Source organism: Hyperolius riggenbachi, chromosome 2 (genome assembly GCF_040937935.1).
Source record: "Hyperolius riggenbachi isolate aHypRig1 chromosome 2, aHypRig1.pri, whole genome shotgun sequence".
In the NCBI taxonomy this organism is placed as follows: domain Eukaryota; kingdom Metazoa; phylum Chordata; class Amphibia; order Anura; family Hyperoliidae; genus Hyperolius; species Hyperolius riggenbachi.
Window position 1 is genome coordinate 164,938,215 of NC_090647.1, and position 22,783 is coordinate 164,960,997.

Genomic DNA, 22,783 nt, shown 5'->3' on the forward strand with positions numbered 1-22,783 from the left:
AAAACAGTGGTCTGAGGGGGTGATCGGGGGGGGGGGTCTGAGGGGTGCTGTGGGCGATCAGGGGGCAGGGGGGGCAGGATCAGTGTGCTTATGTGCTTACTACAATGGCTGCCTCCTCCCCTGGTGTTCGCTCGATCACTGGGACCACCAGGGGAGGAGGCAGCAGTATAATACACTTTGTACACATAACAAAGTGTATTATACACTTTTGAATGCGGCGATCACAGGGAAAACAACCCGCCGGCGCTGCTAATTGGCCGGCGGGTTGACGCTGTGGATGGGCGGAGTCTAATGCCGGTGGATGCGCATGCATCCCTGCGCGCGGTCCCCAGCTGATCAGTGCCCCAGGTGCCGCCGCCAATCGGCGTTACGTGGTCCTGGGGGTGCCACTTTGCTGCCGCCAATTGATAGTGGGCGGTGGCAAGTGGTTAAAATAAAAGGTACTTGCAATAATTAAGCTTTAAGTGAGCATCTGTTGTTACCCACAAAGCACCACTATTGAATATGCAAATTATCTCTTTATGCCGTTGGAGCCAGGCTTGCATCCATAACCGCTGGTGTGTAGCATGCCTATAGCTTTAAATTTTACAGAGCCACATCAACCCCACATGTAGACAGCTTGTTTTGGACTTTTGGTCCTCATCAGTACATGGCAGGAATTGATATGATATGACTCTATGGGCTTCACCTAAGTGGAGTTCCAAATGGGACCTTCCCTGGGAGGCACCACCCTTTATCTTCAGTATATAAAGTGATGTGTATTAATATACACATCACTTTATATACGTCACCCCAGAGTCCAAAACATGTCAGCTTGTGGACTTGGTGGATGTTGCACTGTTTTATATAGATATGTCCGACAATTAGAGTTGGGCCGAACCTCCGATTTTAGGTTCGCGAACCGGGTTCGCGAACTTCCGCGGAAGGTTCGGTTCGCGTTAAAGTTCGCGAACCGCAATAGACTTCAATGGGGATGCGAACTTTGAAAAAAAAAAATAATTATGCTGGCCACAAAAGTGATGGAAAAGATGTTTCAAGGGGTCTAACACCTGGAGGGGGGCATGGCGGAGTGGGATACACGCCAAAAGTCCCCGGGAAAAATCTGGATTTGACGAAAAGCAGCGTTTTAAGGGCAGAAATCACATTGAATGCTAAATGACAGGCCTAAAGTGCTTTAAAACATCTTGCATGTGTATACATCAATCAGGTAGTGTAATTAAGGTACTGCTTCACACTGACACACCAAACTCCACTGAACAGAACAGGTATGCAGTGGCGGGTTCACTAAACAGGTATACAGTGGCGGGTCCACTGAACAGAACAGGTATGCAGTGGCGGGTTCACTGAACAGGTATGCAGTGGTGGGTTCACAGAACAGGTATGCAGTGGCAGCAGGATCACTGAACAGGTATGCAGTGGTGGGTGGGTTCACAGAACAGGTATGCAGTGGTGGGTTCACAGAACAGGTATGCAGTGGCAGGATCACTGAACAGGTATGCAGTGGTGGTGGGTGGGTTCACAGAACAAGTATGCAGTGGCAGGATCACTGAACAGGTATGCAGTGGTGGGTGGGTTCACAGAACAGGTATGCAGTGGCAGCAGGATCACTGAACAGGTATGCAGTGGTGGGTGGGTTCACAGAACAGGTATGCAGTGGTGGGTTCACAGAACAGGTATGCAGTGGCAGGATCACTGAACAGGTATGCAGTGGTGGTGGGTGGGTTCACAGAACAAGTATGCAGTGGCAGGATCACTGAACAGGTATGCAGTGGTGGGTGGGTTCACAGAACAGGTATGCAGTGGCAGGATCACTGAACAGGTATGCAGTGGCAGGATCACAGTACAGGTATGCAGTGGGCTGAGGGCTCACTGAACAGAACAGGTATGCAGCCAGGAAGAAGTTAAGCCTAACTAATCTTTCCCTATATGAGAGACTGCAGCAGCTCGCCCTACTCTCACTAATGCAGGCACACGAGTGGCCGTAATGGCCGCCGCTGCCTGCCTTATATAAGGGGGGTGGGGCTCCAGGGGCTAGTGTAGCCTAATTGGCTACACTGGGCCTGCTGACTGTGATGTAGAGGGTCAAAGTTGACCCTCAGGTGCATTATGGGGCGAACCGAACTTCTTCCGCAAAACGTTCGCGTGCGGTACCCGCACGCGAACAACCACGTTCGCCGGCGAACCGTTCGGCCCAACTCTACCGACAATAAGGATTGTACAAGTGCAGATCTCTTTCACTTTTGTATTTTTGCACTTAAAGCGGAATATAACCCTGCATTTCAACTTTGCTCTAAAACATTATTTACAGTATATTATATGCAACCAGCATTTTTTTTACTAGACCAGCATTGGAAGGGTTACACAGTGCTTTAAAGTTCCTGGAGATTTCTGCAGACGCATCCGAAGCTGACATAGATACATTTTGTTTACATAAATGTATCTAAGTGTTGAATGTGACTCATCTCTTTGACTGAGAAGGAGTTGGAGGACAGCCAAAGAGTGTGTAACATTTCTCAATAGATACATATAACTAAATAGAATGTAACAATCTGAACTTCTGCATATCTCTCCATGGAACTTTAAACCTCTGTGTTTAACCTGCTGGGCGGTCTGGACGAGCACAGCTCGTCCAGTACCGCCGGAGGCTGCCGCTCAGGCCCTACTGGGCCGATTTGGCTGAAATAAAAAGCAGCACACGCAGCCGGCACTTTGCCAGCCGCGTGTGCTGCCTGATCGCCGCCGCTCTGCGGCGATTCGCCGCGAGCAGCGGCGAAAGAGGGCCCCCCTAGCCGCCTGAGCCCTGCGCAGCCGGAACAAAAAGTTCCGGCCAGCGCTAAGGGCTGGATCGGAGGCGGCTGACGTCACGACGGCGGCTGACGTCGATGACGTCACTCCGCTCGTCGCTATGGCGACGATATAAGCAAAACAAGGAAGGCCGCTCATTGCGGCCTTCCTTGTTTATTCTGGGCGCCGGAGGCGATCGGAAGATCGCCTCCGGAGCGCCCTCTAGTGGGCTTTCATGCAGCCAACTTTCAGTTGGCTGCATGAAATAGTTTTTTTTTTATTAAAAAAAAACCCTCCCGCAGCCTGCCTGGCGATCTTAATAGAACGCCAGGCAGGTTAACCCTTCCAATGCTGGTATAGTAAAAAAAAATGCTTTTTGCATATAATATGCTGTAAATAATGTTTTAGAGCAAAGTTAAAATGCAGGGTTATATTCCGCTTTAATATGATATCTAAAGGTGGCCATTAACGATACCATTTTTTTTCTTCCGATTTTACCAAATCTATGTAGTATAAGGGTAAATTGAGTGACTATATTGAGTGGATAATTTAGGCAGTTACCTTATATTACATAGAAATGGTAAGATTGGATGAAAAAGATTGTATCATTAGTGGCCAGATTTAGACTGTTTGACACACTCATACATGCCAATAAAAAGTTTATTAGCAGTGCCACCACAACTTCTCTATGGTTTGGCCAATAAAACCCAAAACTCTCTCTACTAAAAAAAAAAAAAAATGTCTTTGCATAACGAAAAAAAAAAAAAAATAAGATTTTCTTTGTTGTCACGTGTTCTGAAAATCCAAGCATATAACTATGGCTGGCACAGTGTCAGTGGATAGCACCCTCACCTTGCAGAACTAGGTCCGTGATTGAAATCTGTCAAATCTGGGCCAGAACACTTTCTGCATGCAAACCCCATTTGAAAAACATACAGGAAAGTTAGCTTGGTTCCCCAAAAATTGGCCTTAGACTGTGGTGGGGACATATGAATATAATAGCGATTAGATTGTGAGCCCCTCAGAGGGACAGCTAGTGACAAGGCTATATTTTGTGTAAAGCACTCCAGAAGATTACAGTAATGTATACTGCAGTGCTGGTCGTAATGGAGAAAGCTACGCTTACGGATCATTGCGCGTAATTTTATGCTATTACGCATTACGAAATTACGCTTACGGCATAGACATTCAATTTCGGTAAAAGTCTATAATTACGCATAGCACTTACGCAATTACGCGTAAGTATACCGTAATTCAGGTTATTACGTTATAGGCTTACGCGTAAAATCCTACTAGCAATTAATGCGTAAGGTCATGCTGCCAAGCGGAAAAGTTGACGCATGGATCAATGTTAGGTAGCCGCCGACTTTAAGGGTTAATAGCAAAGCCCCCTTAAGTGCTAAGAGCCTCAAATTTGGAGAATATATTAAGGAGATCAGAAGGAATAAGAGGAAAAAATTTTTTTTCAAAAAGACCTTATAGTTTTTGAGAAAATCGATGTTAAAGTTTCAAAGGAAAAATATATACATTTAAAAACCCGCCGAATTTAACGGTTAATAGCAAAGCCTGCTTAAAATTTAGGAACACCAAATTCACAGGGTATATTAAGGGGATCAGTGGGAATAAGAGGAAAAAATTTTTTTTCAAAAAGACCTTATAGTTTTTGAGAAAATCGATTTTTAAGTTTCAAGGGCGAAAATGTCTTTTAAATGCGGAAAATGTCAGTTTTTTTTGCACAGGTAACAATAGTGTTTTATTTTCATAGATTCCCCCAAGTGGGAAGAGTTTTACTTACTTCGTTCTGAGTGTGGGAAATATAAAAAAAAAACGACGTGGGGTCCCCCCTCCCAGACCTCTTTAACCCCTTGTCCCCCATGCACACTGGGATAGCCAGAATGCGGAGCACCGGCCGCGTGGGGCTCCGCACCCTGACTATACCAGCCCGCATGGTCCATGGATTGGGGGGTCTCGGAAGGGGAGGGGCAGCCAAGCTTTCCCCTCCCCCTCCGAGCCCTTGTCCAATCCAAGGACAAGGGGCTCTTCTCCACCTCCGATGGGCGGTGGAGGTGGAGGCCGCGATTTCCTGGGGAGGGGTTCATGGTGGCATCTGGGAGTCCCCTTTAAAAAGGGGTCCCCCAGATGCCCACCCCCCTCCCAGGAGAAATGAGTATAGAGGTACTTGTAGTACCCCTTACCCATTTCCTTTAAGAGTTAAAAGTAAATAAACACACAAACACATAGAAAAAGTATTTTAATTGAACAAAAAACATAACCACGAAAAAAGTCCTTTAATATTCTTAATTAACCATTAATACTTACCTGTCCCTTTAAAAGCCAGTTCCCACGCAATATCCTCGGAAATATACTAATCAGTTACAATGTAACAAAGTTATTACAATGTAACAACTTTGTTACTTTGTAACACCACCGCACCCGACGTCACTCACCACCGCCGCCGCCGCCGCGTCTGTGCTGCAGGACCTGACAGAGCTCTGAGCTATAGCTATATGCCACCATGAACCCCTCCCCAGGAAATCGCGGCCTCCACCTCCACCGCCCATCGGAGGTGGAGAAGAGCCCCTTGTCCTTGGATTGGACAAGGGCTCGGAGGGGGAGGGGAAAGCTTGGCTGCCCCTCCCCTTCCGAGACCCCCCAATCCATGGACCATGCGGGCTGGTATAGTCAGGGTGCGGAGCCCCACGCGGCCGGTGCTCCGCATTCTGGCTATCCCAGTCTGCCTGGGGGACAAGGGGTTAAAGAGGACTGGGAGGGGGGACCCCACGTCGTTTTTTTTTTTATATTTCCCACACTCAGAACGAAGTAAGTAAAACTCTTCCCACTTGGGGGAATCTATGAAAATAAAACACTATTGTTACCTGTGCAAAAAAAACTGACATTTTCCGCATTTAAAAGACATTTTCGCCCTTGAAACTTAAAAATCGATTTTCTCAAAAACTATAAGGTCTTTTTGAAAAAAAATTGTTTCCTCTTATTCCCACTGATCCCCTTAATATACCCTGTGAATTTGGTGTTCCTAAATTTTAAGCAGGCTTTGCTATTAACCATTAAAGTCGGCGGGTTTATAAATGTATATATTTTTCCTTTGAAACTTTAACATCGATTTTCTCAAAAACTATAAGATCTTTTTGAAGAAAAAAATTTTCCTCTTATTCCTTCTGATCTCCTTAATATATTCTCCAAATTTGAGGCTCTTAGCACTTAAGGGGGCTTTGCTATTAACCCTTAAAGTCGGCGGCTTTTTTATATTATACGGGAGCGTAATATTACGCGATTACGGCAGACTGTGTAATTTCAATGGGAGTTTACTGTCTTACGCGTAATTTGTTACGCGTAAAACGTAACCCTACGGTCTACGCGTAATTAATTACGCGTAATACCGTAACCTTACACGTAACGCTTACGGTGCATTTGTAGTGAATTACGATGCGTAATTACGCTAATGCGTAATTTCGGCCCAGCACTGGTATACTGTAATTAATTACTAAATAAATAAATGGCCATTGGTGTTGAGTATGCCTATTAATTCTACAAACCCATAATCCTCACACACAGCTGTTTCAAACTATGTTGGCCTTCTTTAGTTAAATTTACTGTAGTTCTTATAGGCCTTACAGTTCTTGGTCTCTATGACTTTACTGGGAACTATCAAATCAATACATACTGTGAATGCATGAGAGGCAATGTTGCCTGATAGCTTTCTGCTAGTGTTGGGCGAACATCTAGATGTTCGGGTTCGGGCCGAACAGGCCGAACATGGCCGCGATGTTCGGGTGTTCGACCCGAACTCCGAACATAATGGAAGTCAATGGGGACCCGAACTTTTGTGGTTTGTAAAGCCTCCTTACATGCTACATACCCCAAATTTACAGGGTATGTGCACCTTGGGAGTGGGTACAAGAGGAAAAATTTTTTTAGCAAAAAGAGCTTATAGTTTTTGAGAAAATCGATTTTAAAGTTTCAAAGGGAAAACTGTCTTTTAAATGCGGGAAATGTCTGTTTTCTTTGCACAGGTAACATGCTTTTTGTCGGCATGCAGTCATAAATGTAATACATATAAGAGGTTCCAGGAAAAGGGACCGGTAATGCTAACCCAGCAGCAGCACACGTGATGGAACAGGAGGAGGGTGGCGCAGGAGGAGAAGGCCACGCTTTGAGACACAACAACCCAGGCCTTGCATGAGGACAAGAAGCGTGCGGATAGCATGCTTTGTACCACCATGCAGTCATAAATGTAATAAAGATAAGTGGTTCAATAAACAGGGACCACGCGGCAACGCTAACCCAGCAGCAGCACACGTGATGGAACAGGAGGAGGCGCAGGAGGAGAAGGCCACGCTTTGTGAGACACAACAACCCAGGCCTTGCATGAGGACAAAAAGCGTGCGGATAGCATGCTTTGTACCGCCATGTAGTCATAAATGTAATAAAGATAAGAGGTTCAATAAACAGGGACCACGCGGCAACGCTAACCCAGCAGCAGCAGCAGCAGCAGCACACGTGATGGAACAGGAGGAGGCGCAGGAGGAGAAGGCCACGCTTTGTGAGACACAACAACCCAGGCCTTGCATGAGGACAAAAAGCGTGCGGATAGCATGCTTTGTACCGCCATGTAGTCATAAATGTAATAAAGATAAGAGGTTCCATAAACAGGGACCGGCAATGGTAACCCAGCAGCAGCAGCAGCAGCAGCAGCACACGTGATGGAACAGGAGGAGGCGCAGGAGGAGAAGGCCACGCTTTGTGAGACACAACAACCCAGGCCTTGCATGAGGACAAAAAGCGTGCGGATAGCATGCTTTGTACCGCCATGTAGTCATAAATGTAATAAAGATAAGAGGTTCCATAAACAGGGACCGGCAACGGTAACCCAGCAGCAGCAGCAGCAGCAGCAGCACACGTGATGGAACAGGAGGAGGCGCAGGAGGAGAAGGCCACGCTTTGTGAGACACAACAACCCAGGCCTTGCATGAGGACAAAAAGCGTGCGGATATAGCAGCAATGCTTTTTGCCGCCATGCAGTCATAAATGTAATACAGATGAGAGGTTCAATAAACAGGGACCGGAAACGCAAAACCATCCCAGATGTTCATCGGTCATGTTACTTGGTTGGGGTCCAGGAGTGTTGCGTAGTCGTTTCCAATCCAGGATTGATTCATTTTAATTTGAGTCAGACGGTCTGCATTTTCTGTGGAGAGGCGGATACGCCGATCTGTGATGATGCCTCCGGCAGCACTGAAACAGCGTTCCGACATAACGCTGGCTGCCGGGCAAGCCAGCACCTCTATTGCGTACATTGCCAGTTCGTGCCAGGTGTCTAGCTTCATGCCCGGTTTCAGGTCCAGCGGTGCCAGCCACAAATCCGTCTGTTCCTTTATTCCCCTCCAAATTTCCTCCCCTGTGTGCTGCTTATCCCCAAGGCAGATCAGCTTCAGCAACGCTTGCTGACGCATGCCAACAGCTGTGCTGCACTGCTTCCACGATCCTACTGCTGCTGGTGCTGGGTTAGCGTTTCCGGATGAGGTACAGCTTTGAGATGCGTTGGAGGAGAAGGAGTCAGAGAGGTAGGTGCTGCTGTTGTTATCCAGTGGGAGGGACGGCGGTGCAGCTGTTTGCGGCGTGGGCAACACCCGCGCCGTAGCAGGTGAGGAATCGCTGCCAGGCTCCACAAGGTTCACCCAGTGCGCGGTAAGGGAGATGTATCGACCCTGGCCGAACGCACTCGTCCAGGTGTCAGTGGTGAGGTGAACCTTGCAGGCAACGGCATTCTTCAAGCTTCGGGTTATTTAGCTGACCACGTGCTCATGCAACTCAGGCACTGCAGAGCGCGCAAAGTGGTAGCGGCTGGGAACCACGTAACGTGGGATGGCCACTGACATCATGCCCTTGAAGCTGTTTGTCTCCACCACTCGATATGGCAGCATTTCGCAGGCCAGAAGCTTGGCTATGCTGGCTGGCTGTTACTGCCACGGCCCGGGGGTCATTTGCTGGCAATTTCCTCTTGTGCTCAAACATCTCAGAGACAGACAACTCAACCGTAGCGCTGCACACCGAAGGGCTGTTGGTTGTTGTGTTTGATGAACACTGGGAGACCTCAAGAGCACTAGTCCGGAAAGTGACAGTGTCAGCATCGTCTGATGTTTGTGAATGTTGTGAACCACGCAATGGCTGGGCTACTGCTGCTGCTGAGGCGGGTCTGGTGGTGAGTCTGGTGAACCCAAGGGAGGCAGTGTTGCTGGTGGTACCCTGTCCTGCCGCGTTTGCCCACAGAGTGGGATGTTTGGATAGAATGTGGCGGCTCATGCTGGTGGTGGAGAGGTTGTTAATACTTTTCCCCCTGCTCAGGCGGGTCTTGCACACCTTGCAAATCGCCATGGTAACATCCTCAGTGCAGTCTTCAAAGAAAGCCCAGACTTTAACTGGCTGAGGACTCGGACCTCGTGCGTGATGTGCTGGTGCTGCTTAACCCACTGCTGGACGCTTGAGAGGTCATCCAAGTAATTATCTGGTCCTGTTCTTTTGGATCTGTGAGGGTTGTTGTCCTGGACAACATGGGCAGTATTGAGTGGGTTTTCTTGGGTGCTCCCCTGTGGCCTGTACGTGAACCGTCAGGGGAAACACCTCTTCCCTTGCCCCTCCCTCTTTCACCGGATTTCTTCCTCATTTCACTTATCCTTAAAGTACACGCTGACTGGCAGCAGTACAGTGGCAGTACAGAAATGCTATACAGTGGTGGGTGAGCGGTGTACCACTATTGTCAGCAGTGACACAGAGCACAATGCTATACAGTGGCGGGTGAGCGGTGTACTACTGTTCCCAGCAGACACAGAGTGGAAGTAAACACAATGCTATATAGTGTGGCTGAGCCGTGTACACAGAGTGGCATTAAACACAATGCTATATAGTCTGCTATATAGTCACCCCGAACAGGGTGATGTTCTGCAGAACCCGAACAGTGGCAAACACTGTTCGCCCAACACTACTGGGAGGGAACGCAGATTTTAGTACCTAAACACACGATACAACATGTTTTCCGGGGTCGGACTCTGAGGCACATACAGATGGTCCCGATCATCATCCTCATCATACAACTCTTCTCCTGAGTCTGACCCACCCACCACCTCTGCCACCCCAACATCCCCAGACACAGACCCCTCATCGTCCTCAACATTAACTTGGGATGCTGGCCTGAGCCAGACCTCCTCCTCCACATCAGGCCCCATCATCTCCTCAATGGCAGCCCTCATTAATCGCTCTGGCGACGGACTGATGGACACAACGTTCTCCTCCGGGGAGGGCTGCTGCTGACCACTGGCTGCTGGGGTGGATGTTATAGCTTGCGTGGGGCGTTGGCTGTTGCTGTTGTTGGGAGTGCTGCTCACAGCGGAGGTCTCTGGGGAACTCATGTTGAGCTCATATAGTGGTTGACGGTGAGTGGAGTATTACTGATCCCAGCAATATACACACTGACTGGCAGAGTACGCAATGCTATATAGTGTGGCTGAGCGGTGTACACAGAGTGGCAGTAAACACAATGCTATATAGTCTGGCTGAGCGAGCGGTGTACTACTGTTCCCAGCAGAATCAGAGTGGCAGTAAACAATGGTATATAGTCTGGCTGAGCGGTGTACACAGAGTGTCAGTAAACAATGGTATATAGTCTGGCTGAGCGAGCGGTGTACTACTGTTCCCAGCAGAATCAGAGTGGCAGTAAACAATGGTATATAGTCTGGCTGAGCGGTGTACACAGAGTGTCAGTAAACAATGGTATATAGTCTGGCTGAGCGAGCGGTGTACTACTGTTCCCAGCAGAATCAGAGTGGCAGTAAACAATGGTATATAGTCTGGCTGAGCGGTGTACACAGAGTGTCAGTAAACAATGGTATATAGTCTGGCTGAGCGGTGTACACACAATGCTATATAGTCTGCTATATAGTGTCAGTAAACAATGGTATATAGTCTGGCTGAGCGAGCGGTGTACTACTGTTCCCAGCAGAATCAGAGTGGCAGTAAACAATGGTATATAGTCTGGCTGAGCGGTGTACACAGAGTGTCAGTAAACAATGGTATATAGTCTGGCTGAGCGAGCGGTGTACTACTGTTCCCAGCAGAATCAGAGTGGCAGTAAACAATGGTATATAGTCTGGCTGAGCGGTGTACACAGAGTGTCAGTAAACAATGGTATATAGTCTGGCTGAGCGGTGTACACACAATGCTATATAGTCTGCTATATAGTGTCAGTAAACAATGCTATATAGTCTGGCTGAGCGAGCGGTGTACTACTGTTCCCAGCAGAATCAGAGTGGCAGTAAACAATGGTATATAGTCTGGCTGAGCGGTGTACACAGAGTGTCAGTAAACAATGGTATATAGTCTGGCTGAGCGGTGTACACACAATGCTATATAGTCTGCTATATAGTGTCAGTAAACAATGGTATATAGTCTGGCTGAGCGAGCGGTGTACTACTGTTCCCAGCAGAATCAGAGTGGCAGTAAACAATGGTATATAGTCTGGCTGAGCGGTGTACACAGAGTGTCAGTAAACAATGGTATATAGTCTGGCTGAGCGGTGTACACACAATGCTATATAGTCTGCTATATAGTGTCAGTAAACAATGGTATATAGTCTGGCTGAGCGAGCGGTGTACTACTGTTCCCAGCAGAATCAGAGTGGCAGTAAACAATGGTATATAGTCTGGCTGAGCGGTGTACACAGAGTGTCAGTAAACAATGGTATATAGTCTGGCTGAGCGAGCGGTGTACTACTGTTCCCAGCAGAATCAGAGTGGCAGTAAACAATGGTATATAGTCTGGCTGAGCGGTGTACACAGAGTGTCAGTAAACAATGGTATATAGTCTGGCTGAGCGGTGTACACACAATGCTATATAGTCTGCTATATAGTGTCAGTAAACAATGCTATATAGTGTGGCTGAACGAGCGGTGTACTACTGTTCCCAGCAGACACAGAACAGTACACAGAATGCTATATAGTGTGGCTGAACGAGCGGTGTACTACTGTTCCCAGCAGACACAGAACAGTACACAGAATGCTATATAGTGTGGCTGAACGAGCGGTGTACCACTGTTCCCAGCAGACACAGAACAGTACACAGAATGCTATATAGTGTGGCTGAACGAGCGGTGTACTACTGTTCCCAGCAGACACAGAACAGTACACAGAATGCTATATAGTGTGGCTGAACGAGCGGTGTACTACTGTTCCCAGCAGACACAGAACAGTACACAGAATGCTATATAGTGTGGCTGAACGAGCGGTGTACTACTGTTCCCAGCAGACACAGAACAGTACACAGAATGCTATATAGTGTGGCTGAACGAGCGGTGTACTACTGTTCCCAGCAGACACAGAACAGTACACAGAATGCTATATAGTGTGGCTGAACGAGCGGTGTACTACTGTTCCCAGCAGACACAGAACAGTACACAGAATGCTATATAGTGTGGCTGAACGAGCGGTGTACTACTGTTCCCAGCAGACACAGAACAGTACACAGAATGCTATATAGTGTGGCTGAACGAGCGGTGTACTACTGTTCCCAGCAGTGACACACAATGACTGGGGGGGACCCTGGCTAGCGTGGCTGGAGCGCGAACTACCCTGCCTGCCTACCCAAAGCTAAACCCACAGACAAATGGCGGAGATATGACGTGGTTCGGGTATTTATTTACCCGAACCACGTGACAGTTCGGCCAATCAGAGCGCGTTCGGGTCCGAACCACGTGACCCGTTCGGCCAATCACAGCGCTAGCCGAACGTTCGGGGAACGTTCGGCCATGCGCTCTTAGTTCGGCCATATGGCCGAACGGTTTGGCCGAGCACCGTCAGGTGTTCGGCCGAACTCGAACATCACCCGAACAGGGTGATGTTCTGCAGAACCCGAACAGTGGCGAACACTGTTCGCCCAACACTACTTTCTTCAAGGTGGATTATATGGCTTTGTAAAACTAAAATGCCATAGGGATGCTTCACAACAGCTCCAAATATATGCCTGGCTTTTCAAAGACATAAGAAGTGATTTAATATTGACTGAGCTGAAGAGACACATTATGGGGTACTTTTATGCTCATGTGAAGCTAAATATTTGCAAATAGTTTATGTTTTTGTTTTAAGAAGGCAAAATTCAACATTAACTACTGTGCAAAAGGTATGACCATCTTAAAACAACATCATTTTTCTTGGTACACTTGTTTTGAATGACTCTTCTGTGCATGTAGACTGCCTCATATCCTCTTGTTTCTTTATGTAAACCCAGACCCAAGCCTCTGGGCAGGCCATATCGACCCTTCCAGAACCCCTTATTTTTCTTTATGCCAAATATATTTCTTAATGGCCTTAGCACTTTGTTTGTGTTATTGTCCTGCTGTAGAATACCTTTTAGGACAATCAGACAGACATCTCCTTTACGGCATTTCATGTCATATCTGTATTTCTCAGCATCTCCATTTGGAGAAATTCAGCTTTCCCATTGCAAGTAACCTTCACTATGCTTAAAGAGACTCTGTAACACCATTTTCATCCTCATTTCTATCCTATAAGTTCCTACAGCTGTTCTAATGTGCTCTGTCTAACTGCAGCTTTTCCTATTTGCACAGTGGCTGTATTATCTCTGTTATATGATCTAATCTTCTCTCTTCCGTCGGCTCTGTCAGCTGAGGCTGGAATGTCTGGAATGTGCTGCACTGCTTGTCATTGGCAGAAGCTATACACACCCTCTCCAGGCCCCCTGCACACTCTGTATGACTCATACACTCACCCTATCACTTGCTAATTCTTTTGTTTGTAAACACTGGATAAAAATGGCAATTACAAGCCAGGATTGCAGCAGGGAGAGGCAGAAACAGCACAGAGGGGCACAGGAGAACATAATAAATAGAATGGTATTCTTTTTATTGTAAGAATTTTAGAGTACAGATTCTCTTTAACTGTTGTCTGCAGACACTTATTATTGTATCACTCGTCAGCCTTTTAGTGAAGAAAATGCCTTTTGACTCATTACAAGTCCTGAGTACCTGCTGCCATGTTTCTGCTCTCCAGTTCTTATATTTTGCACACAGTTTATTTGGCCTTGTTAACATGCTCTATAGAGGTATTGCTCTTTTTTATTTATTTTTCTAATATGAAGACCTCTTTTCTATTAAGACCCATCTACCCCATCTACCATCTGAGGAACTCTGTGTCCCAGATGGTAGATGGGTGTACCATTATCCATTATGTTTCTGCCAGTTCTGAGCTGGTTGTTTTGCTGGGCATCTTGCAATTTTAAAAGGAAGTACATATGTGTATTTCAACTGCAGCAATAATTTTCCTTTGCTGAGGACAGCATCTATGCTCCTCGGTGGGGCCAGTTTCTGTGTGCTTCTTCAAAAAAGCTTAAACAACATATTCTATAAATGTCAGACCAGTCTGCTTTAAAGGTTTTGCTTGGGAGGAACCTAGTATAACTACCTTGTTATGGTTGCTATGCTTAGTCATGCCATGGTGTATGACTTGTGAGACATGAAACTCACTTCCACATTTTTACCTTTCTAGCAGAGTTTGGCTGTTCCTCGTCTTCACATGGTTTTAAGTCTTTTAAACAATTACTGACAATATTTCAACCTACATATGAAAATGATGATCATTGGCACCTATCTGATAAAATTGGTTAATCACACACCTGACTATAATCCTAAAAAACCCTACTTTTTCCAAGTCAGCCAATAGAAACTGATGCTATTTTAAAGGCAAAGGAAAGCCACGATATATATTGATTTGATTTACATTTCTCTTTGCATTATATAAAATTATAAGAATAAATATTTAGATGTCATATTTGTGAAAACAATACTTTTCACACCTGCCTAAAAGTTTTTCACAGTACTTTAAGTGATGTTTATAAATTAGCAAGCAAAGAAGTGTTGGGTCAGTTGTCCAGACCAAAACCATCTTATCTCCACATGTAATTGTACCATATTATTGTAGATCAGCATGTATGTTGCAACCACCCTATTGAAGGTTCATTAATTATCAAGGCGTTTGGGGTGCAGAGTGCTTTTATATACATATGTGGGGCTGCTCCATAGCTCCCCACCCCATATGGTAGCCTCGAACCTCTGTGCTCCTGTGCCAAAGGTTGAAATTCCCAGGGATGTGCACTGTATGTCGGGAGATCTAGTTGACAGCTTCCCCAACATGCATTCCAGCAGCCATAATCACAGGGCATCACTGCACGAACCTGTGGTTCTATGGCACAGTGGCATAGAAAATGGAGGCCTCTGAATAGATGGGGGGGGGGGGGGGGGCTACTGTGCAGCCACGCATAGGCAAGAAATGCCTGCTGCATCCCCAAAAGCCCACACAGTGAATGAACCGCTTTTAAGGGAGGGCTGGTTTAAAGAGAAGGTCTGAGCTTAAAAAAAAAAATCTACTTACTTGGGGCTTCCTCCAGCCCCTGGCAGCCTATCTGTCCCTCACTGCAGCTCCACTTCTAACCGGTGGCCAGGAGTCCCCTCCATTGCAGATGCCGACCTCGCCAGGTTGGCATCTTTTGTGCCTACTCAAGGGCGCCGCTCGCGATCGTGCTCACGTGGTCTGGAGCGTTCTGCACAGGGACAGTACCTCTGCGCCTGCACAGACCGCTTCCAGACTACATAGCGCGGTCACGCACTCGCGTAGGGGCAGAAGATGCCATTCGGCATCTGCAATGGAGGGGACCCCGGGTAGTGAGGGACACATCGCCTCTCAGGGGCTGGAGGAAGCCCAGGGGAAGTAGATCTTATTTTTTCTTTTCTTTTCAGCTCGGATTTTCCCTTTAAGAAGTATTAACAAATTTGAGTACAGTTCCCTTTAAACCAGTTGCAAATAAATCTGCCTCACTATGTATAAAACCGTCATTTTTAGCGATTTATGACATAAGTACATATCCCCAATTCCCTAAGATAGAAAAGTAGGACATGTTACAGCGCAAAAATATTTATGCAAAGGACAAATCATCAACAATTCCAGACCGTGAAAAATCCACAAGCAAAAGGCAAGTTTCAACTGAGTGTATTTTAATATCAGCAGTACAATAAATCTGAGGTTAGACACAACACTGAGACAATCTTAAAGGCTAAATTATTATTATTATTATTATTATTTATTGTATTTATAAAGCGCCAACATATTACGCAGCGCTGGACATTAATTTAGGTTACAGACAATATTTAGGGGTGACAAACAGTAATATGACAATACAGGAATACAAGAAAACCAGATCAAGGACAACACTCACCCTGTAAATGCATTGTTTGAGCTCCTTCCATCAGGTAAACGTTTTAGATCAATCTGCACACACACAAACAGACTGAAAGACAGCTTTTTCCCATCTGCCATAAACTTGATGAACTCTGAATCCCCTCTGAAATAATTAACACTGTGTACAAATTGTTTAAATATCTGTAATACCTGGCATATGTGTATAATTTCTTCTCTTCCTTGTTACTATCACTATGTTTCCTATATGCACCATGGGGTTGTCATCAGGGATGCTGTCACGAGTAGATTCGAGTGGCCTAAGCACTCGAGCTCGTGATTCAAATGAGCAATAATTAATGCAGGTGAGGAGCGGGACATAAGGGGTTATTTACCCATAAGGCTGCGTGCTCCCTGCGCTCCAAATAGGATCCATACGTGTCCTATTCATCGCATTACAAGCCTCGCTGCAGGCACTTCTTCCGGCTTGAAGGAGGAAGTGCCCGCAGTGCCTTCAGCGAGGCTTGTAACGCAAAGAATAGGACGCGTGTGGATCCTATTTGGAGCGCAGGGAACACGCAGCCTTATGGGTAAATAACCCCTTATGTCCCGCTCCTCACCTGCATTAATTATTGCTCATTTGAATCACGAGTTCGAGTGCTTAGGCCACTCGAATCTACTCGTGACAGCATCCCTGGTTGTCATGAAAAGTAATTTCGTTGTGTTACACAATGACAATAAAGTGAATTGAATTGAATTGAAAACCAGATCACACAGCACAGTATGAGAACAAGGTAATGCTTAGTCAGTCATTGGAGGGGAGCATGGAGATTAGGCAAGTTAGGTTCACTCAAATGCATAGCATGGGTGCACAGTAATGGAAGTGCATGATCAGGTAGGACACAAAAGGAGGAGGATACATAGTACAGTACAGTAAATGTATTTATACAGAGCAGTGCAGAAGGTCTGAAATGGGGACAACAGAGGAGAATCGGTTCCACAATAGCAGTTCTGACCTACCGTGTTTCCCCGAATTTAAGACATTCCCTGAAAATAAGACCTAGTATCTATTTCGAGTATGCTCGAAATATAAGTCCTACTCCTAATATAAGACCTAGTGGTTATTCCCCAAAAAGCGGCAGACCTGTTCATCACCGGTTTATTCTCGGCATAATTCACACAGCGCAGAGTAGCGGTGACATGTTGTGAAGGGCAGCTACTGTATCCAATAAGAGCGCTGCTGTATACAGGAAGTGATCTCTGTTTACTTCCTGTATAGGGCAGCGCTCTTATTGGATACATTAGCTGCCCTTTACAACATGTCACCGCTACTCTGCACTGTGTGAATTATGACGAGAATAAACCGGAACGTGGATTATCTGCAGGACGGGGCCAGGAGCAGTGGCAGCGGCGAGGTAAAGCGGGCGGGCGGGTGATGAACAGGTCTGCCGCTTAGGGCTGAGAGAATGTTAGCAGCAGCAGCGAGCCCTAAATAGACAGTAATTTATAGCACCCAATCCCACCACAATTACAGGCAAGCATTACGCCAGCACCCACCTACATAAGCCCCCACCTACATAAGCCCCATATAAGCACTGCAGCATGCAACAATTTATAGCACCCACAAGGGATTATTTAGCAGGGAGCAGGGGGGAATCTGGCTATATACACTAATGATCATGGATACCCCCAGAAAATATAAGACCTCCCCGAAAATAAGCCCTAGCACATTTTTTGAAGGGTAATTTAATATAAGACAGTGTCTTATTTTCGGGGAAACACGGTATGTACTTATTCACTTATGCCAAAATGAAGGGTGAAGTCAACTGAGCATGTAACTTCCTTCGTACTTTATTATTTTCTTACAGGAAATTTTACGAGTTATAATTTATACATGAATTATCTATTTTTTTCTATATAATTGGCTGATAAAAACATAGAGGGATTTAACACACTTAGGGCTTGATTCACAAAGCTGTGATATCTGTTATCACGGCTGCACTAGAGTTTTGCGCACACTATAATGCCGATAATGGTTTTTACGTGCAATTGCGAAGTTGTGCGCGCAAACACGAATTTTCACGTGAAACCCAACCGTTTTCACGTGAAAATTCGGGTTTGCGTGCACAAACTCGTGATTGCACGCAAAAAACGTTACGCGTGTTATAGCGCGTGCAAAACGCTAGCGTGGCCGTGATAAGAGTTATCACGAGGTTGTGAATCAAGCCCTTTGCGTGAGTAAAGTAACTGAGCTCCCAGGCTCACCATGCACTGATCGCATTGTCATCCACTGTACATCAAGGCACTGGATTCATTAGAATATACTGAACGCATTTGGCTACACCAGGAATTAAATAGATTCAGGTTACATTATTTAACTAATCTGAGCTCTAGCGTTAGTTGTACACTGCCTCTTAACCCCTAGTAAACCCCACTCCTTATGCTTCAACATCTGATTAGAACATACAGAAATACATATTTTATCTTCACTTTATTTCCTAAGAGGATTCTCATGTCACACAAACAATTTCTATCAGAGAGATTCTGGCCCTGCCAGAGTTAAATAAAGTATAGGTCTTTGGGTTGCTGTCTCTTGAGCTATTTTGTGCCAGCTCAGCGGTCATGACCATTCCAGGCATCTCGCTGTGCTTTGCAAATGGTCGCAAGTAGCTGTCCTAGAAGCCTGACCAAATCCATTAGCATATTAGTGCAGATCATATTACCATGACTGTATCACAATTTTAATGCGCGTTCCATATACACATCATTTAAAGCAGCAGTCCTCACCAAGGCAAATGCTGACTGGCTATGAGTTTTCTCTTTAATAATTGCATTTTGTCTTGATGCCACATTCATCATTTCATCAAAACAAGTTTACAAGAAATACTGCCAGAAACGATCAGCCTAATTATCCACTTTCTTCCTAATGGGGAACTTACTAAAGCAGAACTTAAAGAGAATCTGTACTGTGAAAATCTTACATAAATAAAAGTACCAGCCTGTCTGTTGTCTTCTCCTAGCCCCCTCAGTGACATTTTCGCTGCTCCTGTTGATTTCTTGGTGATAAAATCACTGTTTTATTCATTGTTTTTGTAAACAATTAAGATGGCTGCCAAACAGGAAATACATCATCAGAGCAGGTGCCTGTTTGCAGAGGCTCCTCTCAAAAGTGACTTGACTGCTGTAATGTTTCTCCCACTTGTTGCCTTAGCTGCTTGCCTAGGCTTTGAACTGAACTTTCTGCACTCACAGCTGTTCACAATGTCACCGACACGCTGGCTGTGAGCAGAGACCTGTCTGTGAGGGATAAACAAAGCACACACACACAGAGTCTGCATGGGGCATGGAGGAGGTGGGCATAACTTATCCCTATCACAGCAAAAGGCAGTGCATTCCTCTCTGCCTCAACAAACCTTGACAAAGGAAGATTAGACATAGAAGATTAGATATATTACAGAGACAGTGCAACTAGAAAATGCTGCAGTAAGCCAGAGCACATTAGAACAGGTATAGGAACTTATAGGATAGAAGAAATAAGGCTGAACATTTTGTTATAGAGTCTCTTTAACCATTTCAGCCCACAGGGATTTTTCACCTTATGCATCAGAGCAATGTTCACCTCCCATTCATTCGTTAATAACTTTATCACTACTTATCACAATTTATTGATCTATATCTTGTTTTTTCCACCACTGATTAGGCTTTCTTTGGAGTGTACATTTTGCTAAGAATTATTTTTTTTATAAATGCATTGTAAAAGGAATATTGAGAAAAAATGGAAAAAAATCATTATTTCTCAGTTTTCAGCCATTATAGCTTTAAAATAATACATGCTACCATAATTAAAACCTATGTATTTTATTTACCCATTTGTCTCGGTTGTTACAGCATTTACATTTTGTCCCTATCACAATGTATGGTGCCAATATTTTTTTGGAAATAAAGGATCATTTTTTTCAATTTTGCATCCATCACTATTTACAAGCTTATAATTTTACAAATGTTCGTAGTATACACCCTTCACATGCATATTTAAAAAGTTCAGACCCTTAGCTAACTATTTATGTTTTTTATTTTATTTTTTTATTGTAATATTTTTTTTCATTACACATTTTATTTTGGTAATTTTCTGGTGTTGGGAAATAAACAGGTAATTTTTAATGTTATAATATGTGTAAATTGACATGAAAAATGTATGTAGATGTAGTTTTACTATTTGGCCACAAGATGGCCACCTTGAGGTTTTTTTTTCCTTGTGCTTCTCACTTACTGGAAGCACAAGAAGGACGGGGAAATGTTTTTAGAAAAACTGCGGTCTCTGATTAGAAACCGTCGGTTTTTCTGCTGGCAACTTAGATTGGTGAACGGGAACCATGTTCCCGTTCACTGATCCCAGGGCAACCGGGGGACAGCATGGGGACACAGGGGAGCACCTGCGATCGGGCACGGAAGCGCACGGAAGCGCACCGAAGCGTGCCTCTGCAGCAGAGCAGCCGCCTGGACGTGAGGATCACGTCCGGGCGGCTGAAATCGTTAAGGTAAATCAGTTTTGCAGGAAGTGGTCACTAGACTGTGTAGGCCCAAATTTCTGGTGCTCTGCCACACAATAATGACCTGGGACCTATTCAGTATTTATATATAGTACCACATGGGGATAGGTACCAGTGGGTGCTCTTGATGCTTGGGACAGCCAGAGTCTAGAGAGTTGTGGTTCACCAACGCCAAGCTTTATTTGTGCTGTTCACACTATTTCTTTAGATGGTAAGTCTTTTGCAGGGTCTTGCCCCCTTTTTGTGTCCTTTTTGATCTTGCAACCCCACCAATGATACCCTTCCCATGGACTTACTACTAATTTACGCCCTCTGATAAAGGGGTCCATTTTTCAGTTCACTTGTTTTTGTGGCTACACTTATTGGCGTGAAGATTATGATGTCCACACTTGTTTTATGGCCCTTGCAAGATGGGTCCCAAGGAGTTGGCAAGGGAAATGGTGTGAAGATTGGGGCCCCATCAAAGTATTGCTATAGGGTTGACTTATAGTTGTGCCCCTGAGCTGTATATTTGTTCACCATTAACTACAGTTTTGGTTTTCCTTACTGTACCCCCTTCCAAGCACACCGCATGTAAGTGACAGCAGAAAACAGTGGCCCAGGTTTATTTCACTTTCCCTATTCCTGTGCTATATTATTACTATTTATTGTATTTATAACATGCCAACATATTACGCAGCACTGCACAATAGATAAATGGGTTAACATACAAAGTAGGACATACAAGGAGCTATATCTCCCAAATACTCAGTGGTCACAGCTCATTCTATAAGCATGGTTGTCACATGTTACTTACCTTCTCACTGTCTGTGGCAGTCACTCAAGGTGCTGTCTTAAGGCAGAAAATGCGTAGTGTGTCCAAAGGAGGCGCGTACCGGGGAGATGCAGCTTAATGATTTTTAAACATTGTATTTAATGAAAGCAAAAGAAAAATGGTGAAAATGTATTTACAGAAAACGTGTTATTATAACAAACATACCATCTAAAGAAATTAATGGTAATAAAAGGTAAAATGACTTAAGTAAAGCTACATACCCACCTTCAATTCAGGAATTGATCCCTTGGGTGGTAGTTTGGGGCCCAATGTTGTATGGATGTGTCCCTAGCATCCAGGCTAGAAACATGTTTTGTTGCTATGGAGAGAGGAGGAGGCACCCAGCTTCTGGTGGGTGGGGTAAGTATAAGAACAATACATTTCAACTAGGTCCAGCATGAGACATTACTAAAGATCCAGCATGCCAAATCTTTAGGGAAGGTTAGGGGCCTGTAGACAAAGCAGGTGGTTTTGGCACCTTAGCTCTGAACGCCGCAACTAGGCATCCCATAGAAGCAATGTTATGCTGCGTGGGTTGCGTAAGAGTAATTCGGGGTTCTGGCAATCGCTGGACCCCGAATTACACCTCCCTCCAACTTGCGACGACTTGGAGGGGGAATAGTATTTAATGCCGCTGGTGAGTTTAGCTGCAGCAAAGAGAGCCGTCATTTGGCTCTCCTGGCACCCAACTCACCCGCGGCGTACTAATACGTACACTCTGCTGTACATACACTAGAATCTTGCCCAAGGTGATCTATTGGCCATCCTGGCTCCCTGTGCATTCAGCCCTATGGAGAAGCGCTGTTGTGTGCAGAAGGAGATTGAAGGACTAAGCGCCGAAGCTGGTATTTTTGCTTTGCTGGGCTGCTCTGCATTTTCAGAAAAGGGAGAGAGGTGGACCATTCTGAGAACAGAAGAAAAAGAGATTATAACTGCTGTGGAAGGTATACTGCAAAGCATTTTCAGTACATTGCATCTTACTGCAAGTAGGTACTGTAGCATTAGGGCCTGAGCCCACTGACACAGTTGTGTCCGCTTTTTAGTTAAATATCAGTGTTAGAGATGCTGAAAAGAGGGTAGAAGCAGATACAACTGCATCAGTGGACTCAGGCCTTTAAGGCCTGTATAACACTACACGCAGATTGGATGCAGAATGGATGCAGAAAAACTGATTCCAATGAATGCCTATGAGAAAATCTACATCAGAAAAAAAGCGTTTAGTGGAAACAGGCCCATAGACATTGATTGGAGTCAGTTTTTCTGCATCCAATCTGCATGTAGTAGAAACAGGCCCTAGTGTATACCTGCCAGTTAAAGGGAACCTAAACTGAGAGGAATATGGATGTTTCCTTTTAAGCAATACCATTTGCTTGGCAGTCCTG

At 45.2% G+C, this 22,783-nt stretch overlaps 1 long non-coding RNA gene across 1 annotated transcript in view; it reads right to left on the bottom strand.

Moving 5' to 3' along the window:
• LOC137544154 (uncharacterized) overlaps nucleotides 1–21,707 on the bottom strand; it is a 45,714-nt gene extending 24,007 nt beyond the window's left edge. The window contains exons 1-2 of the long non-coding RNA XR_011025740.1: nucleotides 21,623–21,707; nucleotides 21,384–21,475 (exon numbers count right to left, since the gene is read on the bottom strand). This is a non-coding gene — a long non-coding RNA (uncharacterized lncRNA). The remainder of the gene's footprint in view (nucleotides 1–21,383; nucleotides 21,476–21,622) is intronic.
• Between the last annotated feature and the right edge of the window lie 1,076 nt (nucleotides 21,708–22,783).